At 32.2% G+C, this 15,493-nt stretch overlaps 1 protein-coding gene across 3 annotated transcripts in view; it reads right to left on the minus strand.

Moving 5' to 3' along the window:
- LOC129944419 (mannosyl-oligosaccharide alpha-1,2-mannosidase IA) overlaps positions 1-15,493 on the minus strand; it is a 317,254-nt gene that overhangs the window by 235,888 nt on the left and 65,873 nt on the right. The gene's annotated exons all lie outside the window — the stretch shown is intronic.

Below are 15,493 nucleotides of genomic sequence, written 5' to 3' on the forward strand. Positions count from 1 at the left end.
TTGTCGATCATCTCTTACGGAGATGGCTACACAGTTCAACATTCACCTTTTCTGGGTTCCGGGCCATAGAGACATTCCAGGAAATTGCAAAGCTGACGAACTCGCAAAAGCGGAACAACTTTACCTTTGTTGGCTCACAATGCTAGTATAGGTATCCCCTTAGCTACATGTAAACTCATGTTTAAACAAGATACCATAGAGAAAACAAACTTCAGGTGAAAAAACACCACCATCTGTTTAGCGACTAAACTAATTTGGCCGAATCTTAGCGCCAGGCGCTCAAAACCATTAATCTCTCTGAATAGATTGCGAATTAGCTACGTTATTGTTGTCCTGACTGGACACTGCTTGATAGGAAGGCATGCTATTCGACTTGGAGCCCCTCCAAATGATTTTTGTAGAAGTTGCATGGACGAGGAGGAGGAAGAGACAATCTCTCATCTTCTGTCGTATGTCCTGCCTTATCACAAAGACGTAGAATCCACCTTGGAGACAACTACTTCAACGATACCAGCGATCTAAAAAATTTTGTCTCCTACGCTACATTCGGAGCTCCAATTGGTTCGACGAGTTAAGCTGATCAACTGATCCATGTGGTATCACAACCGACCATACTTTGGTCTAAGTGTGTTCCAACCAACAGCCACTTTAACCCAACCTAACCTAGTGCCATCTGCATAGATGGGGAGTAGACGAAAAGATACAACGGCCAACTGTACGTTTTGTATAGCGACAGATCTACTCAAAAGAGTCCACCGACTTAAAAAGATGGGAGCGAATAGACATAAAAGCTCCAGGCGAGAAGGTATTCAAATCTAATCCCAAGGAACAGCGTTTCAAAGGAAGATCCTGACTCTGGTCTCACACGCAGATTACAGACATTTTATACTTTTGAAAATTTGTATATCATAAAGAGATAAAGAGATATATAATTGATATCTAAGATAAAGAGTAGAGTTCCTAAATTACTACCCTGGGGAACTCCTGATCTGGCAATGTGGGAGAAATAACTTCTGAATTTAAAAACATATCTTGAAGATAAGAAGAAATTCTTAATATGAATCGAGGAGGAAACCCTCAAAAGCTTAAGAATAATGAGTTATGTTTTCACATAAAACCATGTTGTCAATTACATTAAATATTTTTGCAGTTAGAAGTTATATTATCACAAGCAACTAGTTCAAACAGATTAGAAATATAGGGCAGTTTTGATATTGGCCTGCAATTACTAATGTCAGACTTATTACTTTTTTAATGACAAGTGTCATAAATGCATTCATCCTTTTGGTTGCGAATTAACCTCAGCTTAGAGATGCGAATGTTAATATACAAAGAAGGGGAGATGCTAATCCTTTCTTTTTTTTTGTAGACAATTTCAGGACTTATTATTGGTCCAGAGGAATAGTCATCTTTAAGTAAGGAGAACTAATATTGTCTTTGGTAATTTAAAAATTATTTAATAGTCTGGTTAAAGTCTCTCAAGAATAATTTCTCATTTTTTTGTATAAGACCTTTAATGGAAGAATTGCTAATAGTTTTCAGCAAGCGTATTTTTCTTCCTTAATACGAGTATTTTGCACTATCCATCTTTGATTATTACAATAAGTTTTGACCTACATTTAATCTATTCTAAGCTCTTTGGTCATTTTTATTGTAGGAACACCTTTTATGTGCCTATCCCCCTTTTAATCTTAATTGATATTACAAACCCTCATATGTATGTAAAGAAAAATGATATTTATTTCAATATCCAATTTCTCCATATTGACATCACATACAGTTATTTTATGTCCAAACTAAGTAAATAATATATCATATTTACGCAATTAAATTATACTCAAACAACGAGGTTATAATAATAGTTGCAATATCTTATTTCTATTTCAATTGACTTTAGTTGAGATAGCGTCATTGGAGGCAATGAAACCTTTTGAAGAACACCTTGTGCTGAAACTTATGCCATTAACTAAAAAGATGAACAAATTAATAGAAGTTCTCTATTATTTGAAATTTAATTTATAGGAACCGGGTTATCATTTTCAAATAATTCAATTTTTTTTTGATAGCGCAATTCGCAAAAGATCTTAAAATAGACAATCAAGTATTGTTACGTTTTTTAAATACTAATAAAAGAAGAAAAACAAATTGCTCCCATCCATATGTCGGAAATTTGCGTATCTTCTTTTTGATTTTGCTGTGATGATAATTTTGTTTTCTTTTTTGTTGTTTGTTTTCAGCGGGAAATTGCTTTAAGCTTTGTTTATTCTCTAAATCGAACAGAACAAAATTTAATTAAAATTTTTCAAATATAGCTTTAAATTAGATTTGAATTGTCCACAATTATTTGTTTTAAATATGTATATACGAGTATTAATATGTTTATACGATACAAATTATTATCATTATTTTAATTATTGCATCACGTTTTCATTTTTGTCCTGAAACCGCACACAAAACAAACCAATAAAAAAAAATAGTACGTATACGCCACAGTATTTTGTCAATGAAGTGATTAAGAAAAAAAAATAATCAATATTTAATCAGTGTTTTGTTATTTCCGTTTTATTTTTTGAAAACAAATAGATGATTAAGTAACAATTTTACAAATATGTTACATATAACGTAATGTTGTGTAGGGTATGTAACATATGTATGTATAAAATAGATTGGGATAGAATGAGTTAATTAGAAAACTATTGATGCAAAAATCAAATGGCTAAATAATGGAAAACAACTTGCACCAGCTATGGCCCATAATTAAAAGTATACACATGTATATTTTTTTTTTTAAACATAAAACTATGAAATTCCAATGAATATTATTATGTTTTTGGATGAGATGGGCTGAAAAAACACGCAAAAGGTCATCATAAATAAACTTCAGTAAACAGAAATGGGAAAAAATTAATACTAATAAAAAAAAAAGAAACGTAAAATATTTTCCGAATTCTTTTAGAAAATAAATAACAGCTTGAATTCCAATAAAATAATTTATTAGAAGTATTTGAAAAACTAACTTAATATTACTACAAATGATGTTCTTCAAAAAATCTAAAAATATTAATTTACACTTTTAGGAACTATGCAGGAAGTTAACTGCTTAGCAGAATTTTTAAAAATGTATCAAGCAATTGAAATTTCAAACAATATCATCGGCTAAGCTTAAGTTTAAGAAGTTTAAAAAAAAAGCAGTGGCAACTGTTTTAAAATAATTGGTTAAAAACAAATGTTGCTGACATAAATTTTAGTTAAATGTTTGTGATTTGAAGACCAAATTAATTCCACTAACCTTTTTTGGATTTCAACAAAACCAGTGGCACTGGTGGAGAAATGTATGCTGTTGAGAGGTATTAAACAAAATATATATTAGTTGGCGCAACAGTCCGTTAAGAACTAGGGCCTAGTAACTTACAACTCGCAACCATTAATGTGTGCGAGTAATGTTGGCAGAGAAGGAAGGGACCTACAGTTTTCATGAAAAGAATTACCCTTGGAGAATTTGTCAATTCTTCGCAAGAGGCAGTACCCGTGAAAAAGACTTTGGATGACATAGGCAGGGATCGAATCCAAGACCTCTGGCATGACAGTCCAACGCACTAACCACGATGCCACGGGCATTGAGAGGTATTAGTGATATTCGTCATTCAAGAACAACTAAGAACGTTGGTACTGTAGCCCGTAGAATTGAAGAAAACTTGGCTTTTTCACTCAAGAACAACTGAGAACATTGGTATTGCAGCCCGTAGAATTGAAGAAAACTCGGCTTTTTCGATCTTTTCACTTATTCATTTCAAAAATGATATTAAATCGAAAACGTGTGCGTCGCTCAAGAACAACTGACAACATTGGTACTGTAGCCCGTGTAATTGAAGAAAACTCGGCTTTATCGCTCAAGAACAACTGAGAACATTGGTACTGTAGCCGATAGAATTGAAGGAAACTCGGCTTTTTGGCTCAAAAACAACTGATAACATTGGTTCTGTAGCCCGTAGAATTGAAAAAACTCGGCTTTTTCGCTCAAGAACAACTGAGAACATTGGTATTGCAGCCCGTAGAATTGAAGAAAACTCGGCTTTTTCGATCTTTTCACTTATTCATTTCAAAAATGATATTAAATCGAAAACGTGTGCGTCGCTCAAGAACAACTGACAACATTGGTACTGTAGCCCGTAGAATTGAAGAAAACTTGCCTTTTTCGATCTTTTCACTCATTTATTCCACAAACGATATTAAATCGAAAATGTGTGCGTCGCTCAAGAACAACTCAGAACATTGGTTCTGTAGCCCGTAGAATTGAATAAATTTCGGCTTTTTCGCTCAAGAACAACTGAGAACATTGGTACTGTAGCCCGTAGAATTGAAGAAAACTCGGCTTTTTCGATCTTTTAACTCATTCATTCCACAAATGATATTAAATCGAAGACGTGTGCGTCGCTCAAGAACAACTGAGAACATTGGTACTGTAGCCCGTAGAATTGAAGAAAACTCGGCTTTTTCGATCAAGAACAACTGAGAACATTGGTGCTGTAGCCCGTAGAATTGAAGAAAACTGGGCTTTATCGATGAAGAACAACTGAGAACATTAGTACTGTAGCCCGTAGAATTGAAGAAAACTCGGCTTTATCGATGAAGAACAACTGAGAACATTTCGCTGAAGAACAACTGAGAACATTGGTCCTGTAGCCCGTAGAATTGAAGAAAACTCGACTTTTTCGATCTTTTCACTCATTAATTCCACAAATGATATTAAATCGAAAACGTGTGCGTCGCTCAAGAACAGCTGAGAACATTGGTACTGTAGCCCGTAGAATTGAAGAAAACTCGGCTTTATCGCTCAAGAACAACTGAGAATATTGGTACTGAAGCCCGTAGAATTGAAGAAAACTCGGCTTTTTCGCTCAAGAACAACTGAGAACATTAGTACTGTAGCCCGTAGAATTGAAGAAAACTTGGCTTTTTCGATGTTTTCACTTATTAATTTCACAAATGATATTAAATCGAAAACGTGTGCGTCGCTCAAGAACAACTGAGAACATTGGTTCGGTAGCACGTAGAATTGAAGAAAACTCGGCTGGTTTTTTCGCTCAAGAACAACTGAGAATATTGGTACTGTAGCCCGTAGAATTGATGAAAACTCAGCTTTTTCGATTCTTAGTCAATCTTTTGAATCGTTCATTCCACAAATGATATTACAACATATTTTTAATAAAGAACAATGGATCATGAGCAAGGTCGCTATCTCTTTTAAAATGCATTAATAGGCACATGCTTACAGGATACGGTTTAGTTTTTCTTTTTCTGGGTCGACAGCTATAGACACATTTTTCGGACACTAGGATTAAGTTGGAAAAATAACATAGCAGAATAAAGTTCGTCACATTGCCTTTCGATACTGAGAATAAAATTTAAAACGTCTCCAAATTTTTAAATGCAACAAACTCACATAAGTTTAATTTTTCAAGAATGCAAAACAAGGATGTTTGTTGAAAGGCTTATTTCTACAAAATCTAATTCTATGGCAGTGGATGATTTCCATCTAGTTTTCATCAAAGCTGTACTTCCAATCATTCTTTTTTTTGTAACACATACAAAGAACACAATTCTAATGACTTGAAACTAGCCAAGGTAGTGAAAATTGTTTAAATTAAGTCCCATCTTCAAAAAACAAATCAGACATCAAAACATTCTTAGGCTTATTCCATCCTATCTTCGTCCTAAAAACAGCTGCATAATGGAAATAATAAACGTCGTGAAAGAAATAAGACAGGCCATGGACATTGATATAGTTACTATTCTCGTGCTGCTCGACTTTTCTTAGGCTTTTGACACCTTAGACCACAAACTCTTGACTAAGTACGAGTATAACTTTTAACCTTGATCTGCTAATTTAATTATATCATACATTGCAAACAGAAAACAAGCTGTTTTTGTAGGAAACAGATGCTCGAGTTTTCTTCTCACAATTAAAAGTGTTCCACAAGGCTCTATTATTGGACCTTTACTTTTTTCCCTTGGTATGAACGAGTTTCAAAGGCAAAGAACAAATTCTTCTATTCACATGTATGCTGACGATGTCCAATTATTCAAAAGCTGTTCCTTCGGACTTATTGAAAACTGCGTAAGTTCTATTGAATCTTATCTGCAAAATATCTATAGTTGGTCTAGAACCAATTTTATAATATAATATTTAATGGCTCTGTAATTGAATACGTGCAAACTGTCAAAATCTTTTAAGTGACATTTAAAACGCATCATAACTAGGACACTCATATCAACTACGCCGTAGGCAAAAATTACGCCGATTCAAACTCGCCTCTTGATAGCGAAAACCCAATTCTGACTTATGGATTTGAGATATTTTCCAAATGTGGTGCTAACAACAGACGTTACGTTTAACAACACTGTACGCTATGTTTTTGGTTTAAGGAGTTACCCTCCCGTCTTTTCTTACTCAAGGCGGATTAAAAATGTTACTTTTGTCAACATTCCCTGCTGAAGAACCCCTATACTATCAATCAATTGATCAATTGAATTCTTTAGCCCTTTTTTAAACTTGAAATTAAATTCAACAATTTTCGTTTCGTGTCTTCTGCGTAGGTCATCTAATTTCTCATGTTTTTTGGCATTTCAAATTTAGTCTGACACAACGCATTCTTATTGAAAATCTTGAAGGTTAATTTATTCTTCGTTTATATTAGTTCAGGAATGTTTACAGAATTTTTTTTCAAAAAACCTCTATTTCAAGTTGAAGCTCCTTTTTGGAAGTTTTTAAGAAATGTATGCAATTGAATCTCTTCAGTTTTGACGGAATTTCCCTAGACGTCTAAGGTATTTTTTAAATGGTCTGATAAAGGAGCTATCTTTTGTCGTCAATTCTCTCACGGTCAGTTCTATACATTCATATCACTTTACATAAATTCTTTGACATATGACTTCTTTAATTAAGTGATTTTGCAGATGACAGCAATTTTATGAATGTCTTTGAATTCATTATTCGCTGCTTAAATTTTTCAACGACAACGATATTTTGTTCATCACCTACGTACGTAACTTATCGTTTAAATGAAAGCTCCCTTACCTACATCTATGTTTGCTCATGATGTTCATAAGTGGTACTTAACTTATGTACATGTGCACATTTATGTTCTTGTCAACAGCTTTTTCAATTTCAACATTTATACCTTGGAATTTCTATTAAAGGTATTCCAATTTTAAGCTTGTCAAAAACACACTAAAATGTTAATATGATACCTTCGTTGAATCAAGACATTATTTTTTTTTTCTTTTATATAATTCCAAATAAAATTCATAAAATGTGAATTCAAAGAAAAATTAATTTATGCTCACAATAATTTATTAGCTTAAAGTAAACAAAAGTAAGTTAACCTTAAGATCCTTTTGAACGTTAAGTACACTATCTTCTTTAGATTACGCTTTGACGTGCATCATAATTTAATAATTACGTTTCAAAAAGAACACGAATCTAAGTATTTTCTTTTGGGAAGTAAAATGCCTTATATTCTTTATCCTGAATTAAAACATGACTATTGAAAAAAAAATATCCTTGATTTGATCTTAAAGAAATATTATTAATAGCACATCAAATGAGTTGATTCAAGAAACCAAAAATAAAGAATTCATACTTGGGTTTTACTGTAATCAAAGACTTTGCTTTGTTATTTTTTTTTTCAATCAAGTTGAAAGACATTTGAAAGCTGTATATACCTACCTAAATGGTCAAGATAACTATTTTATTCAATGTTGGTTTTTGGAAGAAGGAGAATGTCGAAAATCTAGTACTCGTTTTATGACTGGTTTAGTAATGCTTTGTAATGAATAAAAACCAAATCAAGATTAAGAATAATTACTTGACTGTTATGGTAAGATAAAAAAAGAAGCCTATTGAGATATAATATCTTGATCTTTCATTAGAAGTAATAAGACTTACAAACAATATATTTGTATGTTCGCTTTTATCTTAAGATTTTCCGTTTAAGGTGGAGTACTGTCGAATATTATTAATTCGATAAATTTTGACAGAAGTTTTAAAATATTTAACACAATGCCTCAAGTTAGTAATGGGGGATAGGATTTTAAATTAATTTCAGATACACATTGGAATTGAATTTGTGGGAAACATTTAGCCGAGTAAACTGTTTAACATTCTTGATGTGCGGCTGAAAAAAAAAATCTCTTTACTTGACAGAACGTTATAAGTTGGGCATAAGGATAAACTGAGTTCAAGGTTAAATTTTTCGATGAGGGGAATGTAAATGGCTGCTAGTTTAATTCTGATCGCATAAGTCATGTCTTTTTTTGGTCAATTTGTAGGGTCATTACTACACAATTTTTGTTTAATACGAAATTAAAGAGTTTAAGTATTTGAGTGTTGTGCTGTAGCTTGTTAAACACAAATACAAATTTGTAAGTATTAAAGTTGTATTTTGTTACCTTAAGAATAGTTTGAACAATAGCAATAGTTTGATCCGGCTTACTGCCTCTTGGAAAGACTTGACAGAATTTACAAAACTGCCACTTGTACCATAAAAAGTGTTTCCAACTTAGTCGTTCTGATGCATACCATATTTTTCAGGGAGCATAGAAAAGCAACAATCAGGAATTTTAGTGAAAAAGAGGATAGAGTTAAACTGACTGAAGTGTAGCCCCATACACAAAAGCTTGGAAGTGGTTAAACCCAGCGGATAATGAAAGGACCACACTTTTCGATTGAGAAACATTTTTATATGGATAAGTTCTAATAAGTCGATTGTTACACAATATGCTTTTTACTTCAGTGGCTACGCACGGCGACGTTTTGTTTATGTGAAGGAATTAATATTTCTTTTACATGATGTTTGATAATACTGGAATCAATTGCGCCTCATTAATCTAAAATTTCCTATCACCATTTTCGGAAATTGAAATTGAAAATTAGTTCCAAATTTTTATAGAACTATGAATATAAGTATAATTGTTCAAAGAAATAAGTAAGTCATACATTTATTTAACTAAACTTTGACGTTCTTCCCAGCGCACGCAGTGGAAGCTCATTCGAGGAAAAACTAAATATGCCTGATTTTGAAACATTCTTTATTGGTGAGTAGTGTTATATATATTCTATACTGTTTCTCAATAAATAAGCTTTATAGCACTGAAGGAATTATCCAAATCAGAGCAATAGTTTCTGAGATAAGAACGTTCAAACAAGCAAGCAAACACACTTTTCAGCTTTATAATATTAGTTTAGAAGTACATAGATTACAATTTGTTCTAAGCTGAAACTCATGCACTTGGTTCATAACAATAAAATTAATCCATCACACTTCTAAAAATTAAAAAATTTTGAATTTCTATAAAAAAATGATTCATAATCAATTTTTCTTGTATCGATTAGAAGTATATTTTGAACAATTTGTCAATGTCTCTCTCATGGTAACAAAAGTAGCACGCTTAAGTGATTTCGGTCCATTTCTTTTAAAAAGGTTAAAGAACGTTTCTTTTCAAAGAATTTCAATGGAAAACCTTTAAACATTTGATATATTCATATCAGACATTTTTAAGAAATCAAAAAGTTTCCTCTTTGAATCAATAAGAACTTGGTCATAGTTCTGAGTTCTGAAAAAGTCAATTAAAATTAAGTAATAAAGTCCAAGAATGAATAGAAATATACATCAAATATCTCAGAACTTTGTTGGTTATTCACTTTGATTCAAGTCACTTCTTTCTGTCAGTTGCATTCAGGAACATAGCATACGCATATAAGAGATATGCATACAGTCCGTAATAATTGGAAAGGCTCACATATTGTTTCTTTTTTTAAACTAAATCTAAAAGTTTTGAGAAATTGTGCCAAGAAAATATTAAATTTTAATTCAACTACATGAAAAGTAGAAGTTTAGTAGTTAGCCGAATGACAATAAGTATGTTGATCAAGAGTGCTTGACATTTGAAGCGCCTGAAACTAAAAACGAACAGAGGCTGGGATGCGACCCACACTGATAACTTCCCATTACGTCTGTCAATTTGTCTTGCTTAAAAGTTGTTAGTTCAATTATTTATGAGGAATGTAAAGTTATCAACAAGATGATATAAAGGGTGATTTTTTTGAGGTTAGGATTTTCATGCATTAGTATTTGACAGATCAGGCGGGATTTCAGACATGGTGTCAAAGAGAAAGATGCTCAGTATGCTTTGACATTTCATCCGCCGAAGCCGAACGATCTGCCACAACGAATTTTCAGTGAATGGGCCCTAGAAAAGTTGGCAGAAAATCCGCTTTTTTATCGACAAATTTTGTTCAGCGATGAGGCTCATTTCTGGTTGAATGGCTACGTAAATAAGCGCAAAATTGCCGCATTTGGAGTGAAGAGCAACCAGAAGCCGTTCAAGAACTGCCCATGCATCCCGAAAAATGCACTGTTTGGTGTGGTTTGTACGCTGGTGGAATCATTGGACCGTATTTTTTCAAAGATGCTGTTGGACGCAACGTTACGGTGAATGGCGATCGCTATCGTTCAATGCTAACAAACTTTTTGTTGCCAAAAATGGAAGAACTGAACTTGGTTGACATGTGGTTTCAACAAAATGGCGCTACATGCCACACAGCTCGCGATTCTATGGCCATTTTGAGGGAAAACTTCGGAGAACAATTCATCTCAAGGAATGGACCGGTAAGTTGGCCACCAAGATCAAGGCGATTTGACGCCTTTAGACTATTTTTTTTGTGGGGCTACGTCAAGTCTAAAGTCTACACAAATAAGCCAGCAACTATTCCAGCTTTGAAAGACAACATTTCCGAAGAAATTCGGGCTATTCCGGCCGAAATGCTCGAAAAAGTTACCCAAAATTGGACTTTCCGAATGGACCACCTAAGACGCGGCCGCGGTCAACATTTAAATGAAATTATCTTCAAAAAGTAAATGTCATGGACCAATCTAACGTTTCAAATAAAGAATCGATGAGATTTTGCAAATTGTATGCGTTTTTTTTTTTTTAAGTTCTCAAGCTCTTAAAAAATCACCGTTTAAAAACAAAAGAGGCTGGGATGCGACCCACACTGATAACTTCCCTACCCGTCTGTCGATTTGTCTTGCTTAAAACTTTGTACGTTTTCGTCTTGGGTTAAAAAAGTTGTTAGTGTTGAATTATTTATACAAATTTTAAAGTTACCAACAATATAATATACAACATACAAAATTTATATAAAGAAATAGTTTAGTTTGAAAATCTAGACTAGATTTTTAGTCGAAACACACATTTTTACCAATTTAAGTAGCATTTCTTAAAGTTTTACAAATTGGATAAATGAAATTAATAAGTGCTTTTTTTTGGTATTCCATATATAGTGAAGTGAGAAATTGCCAACAAAACGAACCGCAATATTAGCCAGATTTTTGTGTTTAAAAATTGGTACAACTGAAAGAAGATCTGTCAGAATAATAATTTAAAAAAAAAACACACACAAATAGATGAAAGTTTTGTGAAAATCAAATTTTAAAATTAACTTAGCAAAAAAACTAACTAAAACTACCGAAGTGGACAATTTTCAAGAAGAAATGGTAAGGAAGCATCTGGAAATTGAGATTTTATAAAAAAAAGTTTATTTAACAATTGCTTCAAGGAGGGTGTTGTTCGTAGACTGCAACATTAACATGTGGTGTTGATCCGTCGGGGATCGGAGTCGAGTCAAAATTTGCGAAGAAAAACTTGTGTAGAGGAGTTGGTTTTACAGATAATGTGTTATGGTCTGTTTATTTGAATGTTTGTGTACAAAATATAGTTTTAGTTTAATCAAATTGAAAAAAAAATTGCACATGGAAAAGGTAGAATATTTGTGTATGGTGCTGAACTATTCAGTTCTTCGTTGTTTAACACGAATCAAACTATCTTACTTATTCTTACTTCATAAGAAACATCGAAACACCATTTGCATTTTAGAAAGTGCTGTCAAAGTTAATCATTTTTAAATCTTTTTGTGCGGTGGAAACACCATGAATATTTATTTAATCTAAACTGAGATGAAACTTTGGAAAAACATAAATATCTTTTCTATTGTTTTCTCTTGCAAAATAAGCCCAGATAGTCCATTTTCACTAACAAAACTAAATAATATCAAGAGTAATAGATTGATTTTTTCCCCAATGGAAAACACATGATTCCAAATACACAACTACTCAACGAACAAAGCCATCGAGATACAAATGCAATATCAACCGTACCAACATTTGAGAACGAAATCACATGAGATCTATTCGAGACTCGTACAAATGCCAAAAACCTATCCATAGTACGATTCTACTCTAACTTTTATCGGTGTTAATCATACTATGCATATTGTTTTTGTTATTAGTATAAGATCCCACTATACTATGGATAGATTTTCCAACAAAATACCGTTAATTTCAGAGATATCAGGAACCGAACATCAAGTTTTACCAAATTTGCATACTATTTCTTGTAGATTTTATTTTTTCATTATGAAAAAACGGACTGTTGGATTTTTAGATAAAAAAAAAACTACTGAATATCGAAAACAATATTTTCCGTGAAATAAAAAAGTTTGAAGACAATATTTTTAATTTTTGAAAAGCTATTTGAGTCGAAAGTAAATTTTTACTATGTTTTAGTATTGTTTTTTGTTAGGTTTTAATTTTTTGTAAAAAAAACTGTCAATTCGATTTTTCTTAAAATTTTACTGAGTGTTGACAACAATATTTTTTAAAAGATAAGAGTTTGAAGTTTAAAGCCATAATCTCAAAGTTTTGAAAAGATATTTGAGTCGAAAATCAATTTTTACCAAATTATGTAAATTTTCTTTTAAGTTTTTTTTTTTTTTTTGTAAAAAAAATGTCAATTTGATTTTTCTCATAATTGTACTCAATGCTGAATCAATATTTTTTAAAAGTTGAAGGTAGTTTAAGGCCAATATCTCAAATGTTTAAAAAGATAATTGAGGCGAAAATCAATTTTTAAAAACTTTTATCAATTTTTTTAGTTGGGTTTTTAATTTTATTTAAAAATCTGTCAATTTGATTTTTATCAAAATTTGTCCGAATGGTGAAAACAATATTTTTTGTAAGTTAAAATTAGGTGGAAGCCATAACCTCAAAGTTTTGAAAAGATGTTCGAGTCGAAGTCAATTTTTTATCAAATTTGAGTAATGTTTTTTTTATGTTATTTAACGTTATTTTTCGTTTCACAAAATGATGTGGAGATAAAATCATTTTTTGTTCGTAAAATTTTCGAGGTGACACATTTTTTTCAGTTTTTGAAAACAGTTAATTGGATTTTTTTTCAAAAAATATACTTCTTTGTTTCAAAACTCTAGCGTTTTTGGTTCTTAAGATATTTAGGGTTAACCAAAATTGTCTCTTTTTTAAACTGCTATGGACAAAAAAAACTACCCACGCATTTTTCTTGAGAGCCCTTTCTGCATCTGTCTGCCTTATTATCTGTAGAACAAAATTTATTTGAAGTCGATATCTCTTCTGGTTGTTGAGCTATGGACGACGAAAAAACGGACGGACGAACGGACGTACGTTCGTACACACGAACGCACAGACATCTTTCTAAAAATCTTTTATTTCGACTCTAGGGACCTTGAAACGTCGAGAAATGCCAACATTTTCAATTTGACAAATCGGACCCATTACAATAACTTCCCATGGGAAGTTAAAAACGGAGCAAAGCGCAAAAACAACAGTGGCAAATTTGTCGGACAATTCCTGACAATGCCAATTTCTTTATGAAACAAAAAGATTAAAACTTTTTGGTATTTTCCTACATTTCTACCAAATTGTCGAATAGTTTATGAAAAAAAGTTTTGACATTTTTAAAGTTGTAAATTAATAAAATGTGACCTGTCACTTGTCGAAATAGTAATGTTTATTAAAAGTGTTCCCCGTTTTTTTTTAATCCTGTATGATTCCATGAAAGACACATTTTTCAAGCTATAGGAAACAAATACATAAAATACTTTTCTTAACCTTAAGCAGCCACACGAGGTAATTCTTTACTGCAGGTGAAATAAGAAGTCTTAAACCTTTTAAATTAACACAGCAAATGGCATCTAATGGTGGCAGGTCATTTTAAGAAGTACCTTCGCCACATAGTAAGCCAACACAAATGCATGGTTTTAAAAGTTAGTTTCCTTGGCCTGGTGTAATTAGTTAGCCCGTGTGGCCGTTTGCGTTTATTTTTTAATTCGACTTTAAATTAAAAAATCTAAACCATGAGAAACGTTGAAGTTCTCTTCCCCTAAAATGATAAAATCAGCTAAAAGGCTTAAAAAAGCATCTTTTTCATCGTGTGGTAATGAGTTACACCGTGTGGCCACTAATGGGCCTAAATGAGGTGTGTCCACTAAGGGTTAAAAAAGAAAATGATGTAGTTTTCTTTTAATGTTACAAATAAGAAATATTGGATTTAAGTGTATCTAAACGAAATAATTTCAGACGATTTCGGAACTATTTGAAGCTCCTCTTATTTAAAAAAATGCAATTTTAACTTGCAACAAAATACAAAATTCCATAGGTTCTCATCAAATTCGAAGTTACGTAAATTATTAAGTTAAAGAATATAAAATAAGATACGTGACGCTATCTAAATGTTCCGGACTGTATAAGTGTATAAATTAAAACTATTGGAAACATTTTAAGGAGGAACAAAATGTAAAAGAAATTTGATTCATACAAGAAGAACAAGAAAGATGATTAACTCATTCTTTAATTAAACAATTATTTACTCATATTATTATGTAAACAATCTAACAAATCTTCAAGTTCATGAAAAGATAAAGAGTTAAAAAACATCAACAAAATTATCCATTCCCCACATGGATAAGAGATAACATTATTTAATTAACATGTTTACCAGACCATAAAAATGCAACCAACAACAATATTGCTTCAGGCGAAAAATAAAACTGCGGCGAATTCACATTCTCTCCCTAAAGATTGAAAAAAAAACGACCTCAATTCTTTTTACACATTTATGCACTGCACATTTATATGAAGAATTTAAAAATAAAAATGTAAAGTTTAATAAAAAATAAACACGAACAAAAAACTACTTCGGTTAATGGCATTAGGTATAAATTTAAACACACCAAAAATAAAAAAAAAAGGAACTTTAAATTAACTGCAATAAAACATGACTCACACTCCATAGCATTAAAGTCCACAACAAAACACAAGAAAAGAAGTCAAAGAACCCTGGAGGCACTTTACACGAAGCAACTCTCACGAAAAAAGAGCACGAGGAAGATATTAAAAAAAAGCAAACACAGAAAACAGCACCGAGTGTCAATGAATTTTCGATTTGTATTTAAACAAAGACTGCAAAAACGATACCATCATCGCCATAGGAGGACCAGGCCAGAACCAGGACCCGAGGCAGAAGCAAACAGGGAAGGATCAGGAAGTTCAAAAAAAAAGAAAAGAAACAAAGAAAGAAGGTGTACATCATAAAACAGCAAAAACGCAAACAAGGAAAA

Source organism: Eupeodes corollae, chromosome 2, assembly GCF_945859685.1.
Source record: "Eupeodes corollae chromosome 2, idEupCoro1.1, whole genome shotgun sequence".
Classification (NCBI taxonomy): domain Eukaryota; kingdom Metazoa; phylum Arthropoda; class Insecta; order Diptera; family Syrphidae; genus Eupeodes; species Eupeodes corollae.